The following is a 14,505-nucleotide window of genomic DNA, read 5'->3' as shown; positions in this document are numbered from 1 at the left end:
TATGATTCATTTCTTTAGAGTGTCAGTGTAGGGCTTTCCTTTGAGACCCAGAATGTGTCTGTCTGGTTGGTCTCTCAACTGATTTCAGAGCAGTTGATTTCAATTATATTTATTCTGGAAACTGGTGGCCACAACTTGATATATTGTAATGAGACTTATAGTGTATTATAGTGTTTAAAGTTACATTGTATTATTTAAATTCCACATTTTAAGAAAGTATTAAAAATCTTTCTGTTTGCATTTTTATTGATTAACTACATCATTTTCTTCACAGGTCATTTCTTCAAACTCAGTGTTTCCCTGTTTTATAAATAATCAATGTTTTTTGTTATGTGATAGTTACACATGCAGCACTGTGCACTTACTCTCTGTAATAAATGTCATATGGCAGGTGTCTGAACTTTGTCTCAGTTATTTTGAAAATCTTACACCGTTTCTTCAACATTTGCAAATCCTTCTCCTTCTCATTGTGGTCATCTGGGTACCTGACTAGATGAGGAACTAAACCACAATATACAGTATGTCACTGATCTGAATAATACATTTCGTTTATTGTTGTGCGGTCAGAAGAAACTATTAGCCCCACACTGGCTTCTGTTTTGACTACATCCCTGCAATTGTCTAATGTTTTTAATTGCCATGGTGAGGCAGAGATAACCTGGAGCACAGCTCCAGTGGCAATGCTCTTGCCTGTGCTTTGGAAATGCTGCCACTGTGTCCGCATACTGTACACACACTTCGCACTTGCAGTCAACTTTTAATTCACCATTTCCAGATATTTCACTGGAGAAAGTCAGTTTGGACAGAGAGACAACAGTAGAAATAATTGGTGGCAACAGTTTTTTAGGCCATCCAGCAGTTTGGCATGAGTTCCACTTCAGGACTCCAGCAGGGGGGGTTGTAATTCAGAAAGGCAGGGCCTTGGTGTCAGAGCTCGTCTGAAGTGAAGCATCTCTTGCAGTGAAGCAGCAGGCCCCCACCATTACTGCAACGCCGAACTTTCTTCTCTTCATGTGGCTCAGATTTCCTCACGCTATGCAGCCTATGAGCTCAGAATAGAAAAGTCTTAAGTGCAGTAAAATGATCCCCTTTGTTATCCCAAACAATGGCTCTGAGAGAGACAAACAGTGCTGCTGGGGTCCAAATATAACACAGAGTAGCATTTCATTCTTGCCAGACTCTCCTGGGTGACACCCACTGACAAGTGTGTTTGCAGTAACTCCATAGTTCCACTGAAACCCCAGTCGAATCACTCAGCTTCAAGGCACATGGCAGTACTATAAATATCCAAGGAGAGTCCTAGTCTCGAAAAGTAGCTTTGAATAGGTGGATTCCCTAGTTCTCTGGAGCTCTCTCGAGTCTTGCGTATGATCTTGCTGTCTGCAGGATTAAAAAGAAAGAAAAATGCTGGATCTATAATTATCTGCAACACATTTGTCTCTTTATACAGTATGTTTCATACTTATATGGCAAAGCTAAAAGGTGAACACAGTGAGCCACATGCCTGAAGATGTTTATAGAAAAACAGCTCAAACAAAAGCTTATAGGCTCCATGTAAGCTTTTGCCAAGCTTGCTAAATGCTGTTCAACAGCACTTGTTCAAATGCCACATGTCAAGCTTGGTGCTGATCGTACAGCACAGTCTGTAGCAAAGGGCAAATTGACATAACGTATGCCCCAAAGCCTGTAAGGGTAAGCCAACTTCTGTCTGTAACACAGGAGCGCATTGTTGTCTGCTATCCTGTCTTACAGTTTTGTCTGAATTTCATGTGGGGTTTTCCTTGTAAGTTAGAGCTTATTGCCTTCAACTGTAATGATAGCTATTTTCTGAAGGCTGGATCTGGAGAACCTAAGCGAGATGGTTCTCTTCAATCCTTGGTTTGGTCCTTGAGAGCAATGTGACTCAGCTGTGCATCTATGTTACAAGAGCAAGATTAAGTACTCTAGTTTTATGGCCTTTTACATTATTAACAGGACCATTAAAAAAGCAGGCCAGGACTTAATAAGATTCCAGTGTGGAAAACCTCTTAAGAGCAAGGGAAATAATTAGTACATTTAGTAGCAATGGCAAAGAATTCAGTTCCATGCATCACTGTGAAATGTAAAGCACAGTTGTTCTTGTATGACATTTGTAACTTTACAGGGGATGAAAATTAAGCTTCCTTCTTGTTTCCATCTGAGGTGAAGCCTGCCTACCTCACTGCCTGGAGAGCTCTGGGTAAAAATGGAAAATATGTCTGACTCTATGGAAATGAATATTAGCTGCCATCAGGTGTCACTGACAATGTATATTGTTAGATTGCGTTGTCTGCCTGAGGCTATGGGAAAATTAGCATTAACTGCAATAAATAATGACAATTCTTGTTTTTGTATCTGATTCTCATCAAACTGTATATAACTTTTTTTCTGATGAATAAAAGCAGCATTCCAATAAAATGCAGACAGGACATAACTCAAACCTTCAGCCATTGGTAGGACACTGAGGTGGGAGTTGAGGAATCTCTTGGTTGAACACCACCTAGCCTTTCAGTCAACTGTCACCTGTTATCGGGGGCCAGGACAGCACAGAAATCATTAGAGTGCTCAGATCTTTTATTGCTATTTCACAAGATACATCAAGAATGGTTTGCCCAGCAGCGGAAGCCAAACTTCTAGTCTCCTTTTAATGTGAATCAAAACTCAGAAGTAACGTCCAGATCTCCCTCTCATGAATTCTAGAGCAAAGAAAGAATAGATAGATACTTTAGATCTTCATGATGTACCGGTAGACAACCCAAGAGCCTGTAGATCTTGCTCAGGGGATGTGGATATCATTTTTTTTTTAATCTTAAAGGCTAATTCAATGTATTTCAAGTCTAAAACACAAAATCTTTTAAACACAGGATCTTGAAACGTCCACACATCCAACAGATTATGCAAATCAAACTCCACCTTCACACCAATAGCTCTAATGCTCCCACTGATAATTTTTCACACTGGTGACGGTGTACAACATGCGTGTTCATAGGCTGATACTGGTAACTGGCTTCTTTGTCCCATTCCCTGTTCACCTGTCCATCCTCTGCAAAACAAGCTTTGCTTAGGCTGGAATATTTCTTTGATTTCAGACTTTAAGAAAACTTCAAAACAACCAAAGCCAACATGACATGTTTGTTTATGTATTTTTTGTTATTTCGCACTGTTTGTCCTCATCACTCATTTCTCCTCCCCAGGTTGTCCTGACAGCAGCCCTGGGCCCACGGGCCCACAGCCCTGCCTTGAGCCCGGAGGGGCAGGATGACATGACCGGTGCCGGGCTGGCTGTGCTGAGACAGGGCCCTGAGGGAGTGAGAGCGAGAGAGAGAACCAGCTCCGCAGGCTGAAGCAGGATCCTCTTTCTGTTCTCACTGCATCCCCTTCTTCAGCACACGGCTCATGATGTTTACTGCGCGAGACAAATCCTTGCAGCCGTAATTCATTCAATTACAATTTATTGAAGTGATGCTCCCAACTTCTTTTGCACAAGCGTTTAATGGCAGTCGAAATCGACATGTCTCCAGCAACGACTCCATTGTCCATTGTTTCCCACCATGAGGGCACACAGGGCTATGTGTGATACTGAGTCCCGTCTGTAGCAGGTGAAGCAGGTAAAGCAGGAGACGCTGTCAGTGTGCGCACAGCGAGTGCAGTGAGAAGGGGGTTCTGAGCACCACAGCAAGGCCACTTGTGAACCAGCGGGAGGTGTCACTGCAATGAGATGAGGCCAGTCCTCACACAAGCCGTCAAGCATTGGAGGCCATTGGGAAAATGGGATGGGTGTCCTTCCTGATCCGGCACACAGTCCTCTGGCTCTCCTGTGCTCAGCCCTCTGAACGGAGCACTAGAGGGGCCCCATTTCAATCAGGGGGTGACATGACAGCGGCAGGTCGCTGGTGAAGTGCTCTTTCATGGTGCGATCAAGGCAGACATGTGGAACGTAATGGGAACTATGTGGAAAAATAAGCCTGCAGACCTTAGACTGCTGACTATAACTGTGTTCAGTTATAATACTTCATTTGAAATCGGGAGCACCGCTTTTCACCCTCATATTTAATCTCATTATTGGCGAAGACTGCAACCTTTTGTCAGCAGAAGCAGCTGCACTCCAGATGGAGGAAATTTAGCCCACGAGGGTGCTCAAAACAGTTGTAAAACTGGGTGGCAAGAAAAGGAAGAGCTAGACAGGGAGAAATAATAAAAAGTGGGTCTTAGAAGCTGGAAATCTCGTCATTACCTTGCAGGCTCCAAGCCCCTTAAAACTCTCAGCCCCCCTTCACTGCTCAGCCCAAAGGCTCTGAAGGAAAGGGGTTTTGCTGGGTTAACAAATGTACGAGCACGGCTGCAATAATCATCTTGAATTTGACTCCTCCAGCTCGCAACACCATCCAGAGCAGGGTCGCTGTGTTGCTTAGTAACCATGACATGTAACTGACCTTCCCTGTGTGGTCATAAAAATGTATGAAGCCCCTCTTTCTTCCCTTTCTGCTCTCCCTCTGACTCTCGGCACAGTCGCAGACGTGCACACACACAGCCGACACAGCAAGCACCTCACTGTCTCCCCAGAGCGGCAACAGAGAGCCGGCTGAGCCAGGCAGGAGCAGAGGAAGACGGTTCAGCTCCTGAGCAAACGGGAGCAGCAGGTCAGCTGTGGGACAGAAGGACGGATACTGCACTTCTACCCCTCAGAGATGTTCTGTGCATTATCAGTTATACCAGAGGTGATCAGATCACGCTAAATCTTACAAGAGGCTTACACAGCTCTTACAAATGAACCTCTCTCATTTGTAATCTTTATTCTCATCTAGTCTTTTTGCAGTACAGTGACCAAATCAAACTGATGGAATATATTTATATAGAAAACTGCAGACACATAGGCATTTGCTAGACGGGCCGATTTAGGTTTATAACAAAAATGTGGGAAAACCAGGCAGTACTTTAAAGTAATGGAAACAATGGTTTCTACCTCTACAAACAGGTTTAAGTTGAACTGCAGAGTATCTGATGGTAGAGCCTCCTGATATTTCTTTTGCTGCTGCTGGTAGCGTCCTTTTCATGCGACAAATCAGGGAAAACCAGACACAAACGGGGGAAAAGCAAGAAATGTTGAATGATAGGCATACAGAAATGAAGAACGTGATGTCTTACACACAGACTACAGTACTTCAATATGATAAGTCTCTCACCGGCCCCCAGAGATACAGTCTAAGGCTCTCTGTATCCCTTCCTGCACACTCTTCTTCAGACCGTGCACAGAGCAGAGCAGTTGTACACGGAAAGTCTTGTAACGTTAAGTGCTGCTCTCCGGATCCCACAGGGCATACAGATGTTAGGGTGGCTGTTCTGCCAGTCCTCTGCTGCCGTGGGAATGTGTGCAGCTGTGCCAGGAAAAGGATTGCCATGCACAGTCCACATCTGTCAAACAGCACTGAAGGAGTGCTGGCAGATGGTGCAGCAATGGGCGTGTCTGACGCTTGGGTGCTGAAAACCTGTCCTTGCAGATATAAGCAGTTTTTGGCACTAGTTTGATTTAGCCTGCTGCTGCTGTACATGATCATGCACCCCTGATGGCACAGAGAGCGGCCATTGGGCATCTATAAGCAAGAAGCTCACGCGTGCAAAGATGGCCTCCCTCTGCGCCGTGTTTGGTGGCCCCCTGCTGCTTATAGCCTGACCTGGATGATGAGGTGCACTGTCGAGCAGCCGGGCTGTCTGAAGGCTTCCGTGGAGATACACTGCCACAGTCAGAGCTGTGACTGATTCCACACCTGGCCGCTGCTCTGAGTGGACAGAGGCATGTCCTGTATGAGGTGTACGCTCTCGGACCAGTACAAGCCTCGCCGCTGGGGTGACCACATACTGTACTGAATAGTCCTTGCTCGCCTCTGGGCTGCCTGGTTATTTATGGGCATGTTTTACAGAAAACATTGTGCGAGTCTCTCCTTTTTCTTCTCCTTTTTTAAGTCATGTGAAAGTCTACCTTTCATCTCTCCTCCAAGTGCTCTCCACTGTAGAACTCATTTTAGTAGGCAGCTGTAACTTCCTCTCACCACGGAGTAGAAACAGCTGGGCAAGTGAATGATTAAAATTCAATTTTGAAGCAACATGTCTTTAAAAATCTCATTTTCCAAAGGCGCAGGCTAGCACATCATCCCTGAACATGTCAGTTCCCTGCTTTAATATTGGTAGGAGCAGGGGCAGGGCCTACAATACTTTATCCCCAACAGGCTACACTCTCAGATTCTAAGAACCCTTATTTTCAGCCGCTCTTGCCTTTCATGTTAAGATGAAAGCTGGTACAGTAGTTGCACAAGCAGGTTTGAAGCAACTTGTAGGTACTGCTGATGCTCAAAAGGTTAGAGCCAGCCCATGCTGTTGCATCTCAATGCATTTCAATCCTAGAGTGTTGGAGGAGAGCAGTGTCTTGAGAGATGAGGGGTCAAGACAGCATAATTTCAGCTGTACACAAAATAAACCATCTTTCGTCCTTGATTGTTTACACATTTCTTTCAATTATTTTGATGATTACTCTGTCAACCCCTGCTTGCAGGACTTCACAACAGGCCACTATAACTTAGACCTGCCCAGGGGACTTCCTTGATCCACTTAATTGTCCCTTACTTCAACCTGATGTCACTGGTGTAATTTATGTATTATCAGTTGTTATCTATTAAAGTTTTGGTGAAGCTCCTCAGAAAAAGACCTGAAATTCTGTTTTAAGAATACATTAGGAGCATATAAAGACCTTTGATAAAATTCCTCATAAAACATGAGGCCTCAAACTGCAGGTGGTTGGCATTCAGGGTAATGTATGTGCTTGGACTGAGAACTGGTTATTGCCTACAAAACATTTCAGATAAGGAATAAAACTCTCAAACTGGAGTGATGTAATTAGTGGAGTATCGCAGGAATCTGTTTTTCTAAGAAAATCAGGATTTTTTTAGAGACAGACAACATGAGTATACAGTAGGTCTTATCTTACTAACTTTCTAAAATTATTTGAGCTAACCTCAAACACATTAGATAACGCTAAAACACATGACATGACATATTTAAATTTCCAGAAAGCATTTGATAAGGTCTGTAATAAAAGGTTGTTTCTCAAATTTAAAAACCATAGGAATCCAAGGTAGTGTATCTACAAGCATCAAGACCTGGTTAACAAACAGGAAACAGCATGTTGCCTGAAGGGTGTAACCTCTACACAGATGTAAGGAGTAGTGTGCCGCAAGCCCATCTGAACTAAGTGTTATATGCAGGTGATACAAACAAAACTGCAAATAGAAAATGAAAAATACTGATCTTAAAGTTTCCTTTGAAAAGGATTTTGGTGATTATGTTGACTCATTATTTTCACTTTGTAGATAATGAGGATTAGTAATAAAAAACATGCATAAAGTGCAGAATTTAAATCAAAAGATGTTGCATTAAAAGTGTATAAAAGCACTAGCAAGGCCACATATACACACTGGCCACACTGCAGAACGAATCAGTCTAGTTTGGCCTCTGTAAGGATGACATTTTACCAGACACATTAACTTTCCATTTTCTATATCTGACTTGGCAACACAGGAGGATGATTTACAAAAACAAATGATTAGGGAAGACAAGAAGACTAAGATATCAGTTTAATTCATGATTTTGTAACAAAAAAAAAACAATTCGAAATAAGTCTCTTTCTTGTCCAGATGAAACAAATCCTTGCTTCTGGGATGAAGTGAGATTTTCCTTGAGTTTTATAAGCGCTTTGAGAAGCCACCTTTAAAGGTGCTATATAAAATTAAATTTATTATAAGGTCCCTTATATTAGATAATTGAGTTTCACATTTCCAAAGATGACCTATTATGCTCAATATTCAGTGTGAAGGGTAATTATGAAGCATAAACAACAAAAATTGAGTTTATAATTAAAGTTTGGGAAAGATGACAACAGCTAAATTCAACCAGATTCATCTGAGTAATTCGGAATCACTTCTGACGTCACCATCTCCCTCACATACAGTACATCTTTGTTCATCCCTCCTCCACCCCATCTCCCCCTCTGAAGCTGCCCCTTGGCCACTCCTCACTCTGCAGGCAGTCCTACAGCCAGGAGGACAGCCCTCAGCCAAGCAGATTAAGCCAAATTCTGATTAAAAACTCCATAATCCTTTCAGTACATTTAATTCTTGTGTGCTGTCATTCATGTGAACTGTGGTATTGTCACTCACCTGTTGCTCAATCACAATTTAAGCTCCCACCTTAAGGGCTCTTCACACTTGACACAAACCCAGTCAGGTGCTCTCTGGTTTCAAAGAGCACTGGAAGACTGGACGATTTCATGCCAGACAATTAATCTAATTTTCCCATTGATGTTTTTTTTCATATACAATACGTTTCCTTTTTTATTTCCATTGTATCAACACTTGAGATGAATTGATGCCAAGTCCAGATCAATAGTGTTTCCCCTGCCTGCATGTGGCTGCTTATGCCCACAGATGAGATATGTGTGCCTGACCATCCATCAGCAGGACATCTAATCATTTAACAGTGCTTGCATGCATGTAAGTAACCTGTCACAGGTGTGTAATTAATGAAAGGACAGGGCGATGGCTTGTTACAGATCCAGTGTCTGACAAGATAACTGCCGCCTGTTATCTCCTATCTTGGCTTTGTTTATGCACTGCAGGAGCTCACTCCACGCTATAACATTTTACACAATCCTATCTGTCTTTCTTTTAAGACCCATAACCAGTTTCTTCAGAATACTTCGTCAAGAGACACACTTTTCATAAGCTGCAGTTTTGAAGACCTGATGTCTGAGAGGAAGACATTGCAGTCAGCATCTCTGGGCCCAGAGCAGGTGAGGAGAAGATCATTCTCACAGAACACAGATCATGGGGTATTCACTAAGGCATTTTAACTGCAGAAAACCAAAGTAAAGAAGGCCTCTGTGACAAGATGACAAGAGTGCAACACCGGGCTGGCTTCTACCCTTCACTGAGGAGTGAGCAGAAGCACTGCACCCTCCACAGGACTTCAGTCCATCACAGGGAACACACACACTTAAGGGACAACTACTATCCCAACCTAACTGCCACTAATGAGCACTGCAGTTTGTGCTGTCGACCCCCAACAAAGAGAGTTTGTGCAAAATAGCTCCGCAAAGAAAACTGAGAAAAGAAAACATGCTCAGAAAATTATCTTATTTATGCTTTACTGCAAAAAATATTTAAGAAGCTAATAAAAAATGTAACCAGAGATCCTTCACTTCTGTGTAGTCTGCACAGTATTTCAATTCCTCGTCCTACTGCAATGCAAGCAGTAACTGCAGTCTTAGTGAAAACTGAGCTGCTGCTCAATCCAGGGATATTCCCAAATCACGCACAGAGGGAACTCAGCACCCCCCAGAAGCAGGCCCGCAGAGTCCGAGATGAGCAAACAACATTAAGACATTAAGAAGGATGAAAAAGAGAGATAAGGAAGGAAGAGAAAAGGTGCTTGAATAGTGAACAGTCTAATCCTGCACTCATGGACCACCCTTCCGATATCGTGCCCGGCTCTGAGGCAAACCCCTGCTCCTCGCTTTGATCTGTGGTCAAACCAGACAAATTGGACAGAACAGGATGAATCATGCCAGCCCCCGAGAAACAGCCAGGGCAGAAAATGAGATTTGTGGTAGAAACATGTGGCCAGTTCATTAAAGTACATTCCCCTTAATCCCAGATTGTCCAGCTCTCCTAGGCTTTAATTACACAGTATCCGATATCGCACGGAAATGCCGGCAGATGTCGATGTCTAAGACAAGCATTATGGGCTTAGAGATGGCCCAGTAATTCTGTGTTACCAGTTTGTGAGGCGCGCAGTCACAGGGATTCCCCAGCGAGACCCGAGACTGTGACATGGGGGGTCAGCCCGGGTCAGTCCCGCAGGTGCCCGACGAGAGGAGACCAGGCCCATCCGCCTCGCTTGTTTCTTCTACTCCTTTAAATGTGACCAGGCATTGAGTTAAAAGAAATTGAAAACGTCAACCCAAGTACAACAGTAACTCAGAAGATAATGAGTTTAATCAGTGAAAATGGGTCTGTAACGACAATTAAATATCATGAAGTATTTCTCCGCCATGTCCGCTATGCCATGTCCGACAATACATCTTTCGGCTGCGCGGTCTGGCTTGACTGCTGACCAGGCAGTAGGATTATCTGAACGTGACCAAACGATTGAAAGAGCTCTGGTCCTTCACAGAGTGAAGCAGGAGGCCGGTACCTGGCAGGGAAAGTGTCTCAGCATTTTGAAATGCTGACCAAGTGCTGGATTTCATTGGATGAGGACACACTGAAGAATGCCTAATTTCAAGGCTGTAATAAACGTGATATTTATGGCATAAAACAAGACGGTGCTTGAGGAAAGCTCTAAGCATCATCAAAGACCCCACACATCCCAGCTACAGACTGTTTGACCCTCTACCATCTGGAAAACAGTACCGGAGCATTCGGGCCCGGACTACCAGACTCAGAAACAGTTTTTACCCCCGCACTATCAAATTATTAAACTCCCGGTCTCTCTCACTCTCACCTCACCTCTCACCTATGATCTGAACCTCACAGTGCCTTCTTCCTTTCTTTCTTTCTTACCAAAAACCCAAACACACATTGAAAATCTACCTCTACCTTACATGTCAAAAGCTCACTCCCCATAATTTCTATCCTTTTATTTCATTCTGTTGATGCATGTTTTTGCACATCTGGTGTTGTTTTGCACATTACCTGTTACCCTTTTGTTGTTTTGCACATTGCCGGTTGTCTCTGTCTTTCCTTTATTATACAATTGTATTGTTGTTTTTTTTGTACTACGTATCGTCTGAGAGCTATCTAAATAGCATTTTGTTATACCATATACCTGTATATGAGTATAATAACAATAAACTTGAGCTTGAAGCAGTATTACTATTATTGCTAACCCAACAAACGTACTTTAATTGTTAATTAAACAAACTATTTTGAAATTCTGTTGCGGTGATTCAGCACTCCTAACCCTTTCTGAAGTGGCCTGTGCCAGGACAGAGGGTCCGAGACCCTTACTGTAGCCCGTGAAGCATGGAGCTGAGCAAAACCTGAGTAAAGGGGAAATAAAACAGCAGCAGGAAAATTAGTTTGAATGATGCATTGAAGGTTTTGAAAAAAAATATTTGTTTAATTTCTCCCTAAATCAATCACCTGTTTCTTTAATGTGGTATAAGTGCTCACCTTCACTTCAGGAGACAGTCGAGTCAAACAGGAGCCAAGGTGCACTCAGCTGACTAGAGGAGCGTGGGCATCGGGAGGGGGGCGGTATTTCATCAGGCTGGCCAAGGAAAGACTGAAGGGGAGTGGGTTTACTGTCGTCTTTATATCATCCGTTATCCTCCTCGCTGCTCATCAGAAAGATGAAGTTCACAAAGATTAAGAATCGCTGTTCCAGTAAAGAAGATTTGCATAAGTGACTGTGAAGCACTTCATTCCGCTAATCTGGGTACTTCGCTCTCCAGTGTGCTGGGGCCACAGTGGAGGAGCGAGGTGGCAGAGAGCCCTCTGCTGCCAGACTCAGGCATTGCAGCAGCAGGAAGCAAGTGCACTTTCAATGCCATTAAACTTCACTTGAACTGGTTTTTTAAATTAAATCTGTCCTTTTACTTCTCTGTTCTTTGGGAAACATACTTCTTAAAATACACATTAAGTTCATTATGCTTTTTCATGTCACAGTAGTTTTACAAATTACAAGATTATGAAATATAAACAAGTAGTTTATGTTGACTTAACATGGCCATACAGTATATATAAGGTATATTGTAAAGGTGTAGAATTGAAAGAAGGTAATGATCATGGTTATACATTGCACTAGTTAGATCTTGTGAGAATATTGTGCACAGTCTTTGCACTATAAGGGTGGCATTGCTGCCCTAGAAAGAGTTCAAAGAGCAACAAGGATAATCCTGTGTCTAAAGAGAATGTCACACACCAGCGGGATAAAGGGAACTGAATATCTCTGGTGTTGATCCAACACGACTACAAGAAAACCTGAAACAAGACTCCCAATCCCAGAACAATTTTAATAAATTCAACCCAGTGCTTTATGCTCAGCAGTGAACTAAACACTCTAGGTAGGTTAAAAGAAAGAGTAATTCAGGACAGGAACAAGAGTTGCTTTTTCACACAAAGGGTTTTAGATGCCTGGGACAAACTGACCGAGCATGTTGCTGGATCTTGTTCCAGCAATAACAGGAGGAAAAATGTCAGATCAATAAGCTACAAAATGAGTAATACTGAGTCAAATGCCCTCCTCTTCTTGGTTAACGTTTGGTTTTATGCTAAAAGAAAATGAGATTCTGAGCATGAGGAACGAAATATCTAAATATCTCCATCCATCCATTTCCTAATCCACTTATCCAGTAAAAGCTTGGGAGGAAGCTGGAACATACTGTACAAACTCCACTCAGATAGCATCCTAGGATTTGAACCCAGAGCCCCTGCTCTGAGAGGCAGCAAAACTAACCACTGCACCATTGTGCTGCCACATTTTTAATAAATACAACTTATAAAATCAAAAAGAATGCAGGTGTACAGTATGTCTAGCTGTCTGCTGGAGGCTTCTACACCTGGCACAGGCAAGAACAGAGCTCTTCATCCCTGTGGCCCAGTCCAAACACAAACAGGGCATTTACCGAAAGCTATGCGATTGTTATTCCCTTCCCTGCTTTATATAGGGCAGGGAGAGAACACATTCAAACAATACTAATATGGCATTAAACCAACACATCACTTCAAAATGGTCTGGAAATTTGACCCGAATAAAGAAGTGCAACAATTCTGTAAAAAGTGCTACACATACGCACTGTGACAGAAATCTCCTGGGTTACAATTCGGTGCTCTCGCTGGGAAGGAGAGGGTTAATGTGAGCTGGCGTGGTTGTCTCTAGGACACAAGACATGACTGATATACAGTGTAAAGGGCCTAAGGGATTAGTTGCCTGGGCACTTGTCTGTTCTCTTTATAAAAAACAAGACCAAATATAGTCTGTGCTTCCAGCAAGCTACAGCTATCATGAGAGCACCAAACAAAATAACAAAAACACCATGGTCATGTCTATTTTATGTCATTTTCTAAAATCATTTTTATTGGAATAATAAACTGTAAATACAGTCTAAAGCAACCATTCGTATAAATATATAAAATAGCTGAGCAGGAAATAATGTCTTATATGTTTTTGAAAAACAGAATAAAAATCTATTATTTTAAAATAAAATGACAGCTACAAAGCATCTAAACCTAAGAAGCAAAACACACTGCTGCTGACTTCCTACAGCATTTTAGTCTTTACTCTCAGGATGACTTCACACACATCCAAGAAATACTTTTAAAAAAATTAAGCACATTCAAAGCAGAATAAATAGCAAATCTTGGGGTGTGCACTTTTTAAAAATATGTAAATACAGACTTATATAAAGTATGCAATATACAGTACATGTGTATGCCCCACAGTCTAGCAATCAGACTCCACAAAGTCAGCAGCTTCCATTATTTGCTTGGTATCCTGTCACTCCATTAACTGACCTACATAACCACTTTGGTCAGCTTGTGATGTGCTTTCATGCTCCAGAATTCTGCTGTATCTTGTTCTCTCTTTAACTACAGTAGCTTTCCATAAACCATGACATCCCTTTCACACTCGGTTTTAAAAATAAACCATAACATCAAAATTACAGACTAATAGCTAACTGAGGCCTTTGAATAAATAGTATTTCTCTTATAATGTGACTTGTATTAGAAATCCATGAATCCCTTATAGATCATTATAACATTGTCTCAGTTTCACCACCCAGGCTGGGTGGAAACCAGATAATGTGTCAGAATGGGATCAGAGTCTTGTTGGATACAAAAATAAAAAACACCTTTAAAAGCTTTTGGATAAAAAAAGAGAGCCTGTTGGTCTGTCCTTATTTATGCTAAAAAACAGAGGATCTCCCTCACAGGAGCCCTGACAGGTGAGACACTATGATACAGCTTCTAAAGAAAAGCTTGTTCATTATCATTACTAATTCAAGGTCAGTAGGTCCCCCAGTTGCCAGCAAACCGCATGAAACAGTTTGTCTCTTCGTTTTGTTTACAGGAGAGTCAGGCGTTTCTTAAAAGACCCTAAGAGACCCTCTCAAACTTTGTTTACCAAAAAGACAGCATGTGTTGTGGTTGTGGCTTTCATCTTCAAAAGTCCATTTTATTGCCAAATGGCCTATTGATGAATCCAGAAGTAGGAGGTAGATGCAGATAACACAGAACAGAAGAATCATGTGCTAAAAAAGTACTTCGTCAATCTACACATACGCAGTATATCTACACAAACTGAATATAGCCCCGCTGTATCTAATGTGAAATCTGGATCCTCTGACAAATCTCAGCACTGACCTTCTGCTAGCAGTCTGGTGCTTCAGCAGCACAGACAGTGGTTCCCGTGGATTGGGGTGCAGATTCTGGGGGG

The 14,505-nt window shown here is 42.3% G+C and overlaps 1 long non-coding RNA gene across 1 annotated transcript; it reads right to left on the bottom strand.

Moving 5' to 3' along the window:
* Window positions 1-527: 527 nt before the first annotated feature.
* Window positions 528-11,446, bottom strand: LOC148657725 (uncharacterized). Its single transcript, XR_015940525.1, has 3 exons — window positions 11,241-11,446; window positions 9,842-9,978; window positions 528-1,380 (listed from the first exon to the last, which is right to left on the bottom strand). It is a non-coding gene; the product is annotated as an uncharacterized LOC148657725 (long non-coding RNA).
* Between the last annotated feature and the right edge of the window lie 3,059 nt (window positions 11,447-14,505).

The sequence above is a fragment of the Lepisosteus platostomus genome, chromosome 7 (assembly GCF_059453375.1).
Source record: "Lepisosteus platostomus isolate fLepPlt1 chromosome 7, fLepPlt1.hap1, whole genome shotgun sequence".
In the NCBI taxonomy this organism is placed as follows: domain Eukaryota; kingdom Metazoa; phylum Chordata; class Actinopteri; order Semionotiformes; family Lepisosteidae; genus Lepisosteus; species Lepisosteus platostomus.
The sequence above is the reverse complement of the archived record's forward strand: the minus strand, read 5'-3'. Positions and strand labels throughout refer to the sequence as shown.